This window comes from Chrysochloris asiatica, unplaced genomic scaffold, assembly GCF_000296735.1.
Source record: "Chrysochloris asiatica unplaced genomic scaffold, ChrAsi1.0 scaffold00147, whole genome shotgun sequence".
In the NCBI taxonomy this organism is placed as follows: Eukaryota; Metazoa; Chordata; class Mammalia; order Afrosoricida; family Chrysochloridae; genus Chrysochloris; species Chrysochloris asiatica.
Genome location: NW_006408665.1, coordinates 4868332 through 4869626, shown reverse-complemented (window position 1 = coordinate 4869626; position 1295 = coordinate 4868332). Strand labels below are relative to the sequence as shown.

Here is a 1295-nt window from a genome sequence, read left to right as displayed (position 1 = left end):
CTTCAAGGTAGCCTTGTGCATATGTACAAAGTTTGTTTTTCCATTCTTCCATTGATGGGCACTTAGGCTGTCTCCATCTTTTTGCTCTTGTGAACAATGTTGCTATGAACATAGGTGTGCATATATCTACTCATGTTGTGGCTCATATTTCTTATGGCTATATACCAAGTAGAGAAATTGCTGGATCATATGGTATTTCTATTTCCAATATTCTGAGGAATCCCCATACTATTTTCCCAAGTGGTTAGACCATTTTGCATTCCCACCAGCCATGTAGGAGGGTCCCAGTCTCTCCACATCCTCTCCGGCATTTTTTATCCTCTGCAGTTTTGAACTTTGCTGTTATTGCTGGTGTGAGATGATATCGCATTGTTGTTGTTGTTGTTGTTTTAATGTTTTATTGTGAATTATGTGATAGTTTACATGGGAGAACATTTGTTTACAACCATTTTGTGAAATACTTAAAAAATAAAATATGACCAACTTCTTTGCAAATAGCAGATACATACCTCAACTATGATGACCTAATTTTTGGTGGGTAATATACATGATTAGGCAGAAATAGTCAAGCTCACACTAGTTGATTAACTATCAAATATATATTCAAAATTCCATTTGTGGCCCCCACTTCTTGACCGATTTCTATTTCCACTTCATCTTCTATTGTCTTGACGACTTCCTGACCAACTGCCCTGTCAACTCTGTCTACCTGACTGGCCACCAGATCGACCAACTAATTGGCCTGATCGGCCACCTGACCAGTCACTCCTCTGTCTGGAATTAGAAGATGTGTTTCCATCATAGTATTATTTAATTTCAGGTAATTTGGCTGACACTGAGAGTATCCAGTCTGAATCATGCCACTCTGCCTGTGTTATTTCTGATTCAGTTGTTGAAATATCAAAGCAAACACCCATATTTCCTTTTAGGAGACATATTCTGGTAATTTGGGACACAACATTATTACTCAGCTTTCTGTTAAGTTCTTTCCAAGCACAGCTGACATCCTGTATTTCTTCTAGGCTTTCCAGTGTAATTGTCACAAACCCCTTATCAGAGGTGATCAAACATCATGGTTCAAAACTTGATACACCAGAGATGTGGGCTAATGCTGCAGTCAATACATCCACTGCCCCTTTTTCTTCTATTAGTTTCTAAGCTGATAGTCAGAAAAAATCAACAGCAGTATAAGAAACCTGATGGCATCCATGCTTTTTTAGATTTAACTAAATCCATTGTAAAAGGAACATTTAAATATAATACCTGATTTTTGTTCTACATGTCTTAGTTGACCT

The 1295-nt window shown here is 37.6% G+C and overlaps 1 pseudogene; it reads right to left on the bottom strand.

Annotated features, from left to right (window-relative positions):
• Nucleotides 1-584: 584 nt before the first annotated feature.
• The window catches only part of LOC102832168, a 4072-nt pseudogene continuing 3361 nt past the window's right edge, over nucleotides 585-1295 (bottom strand).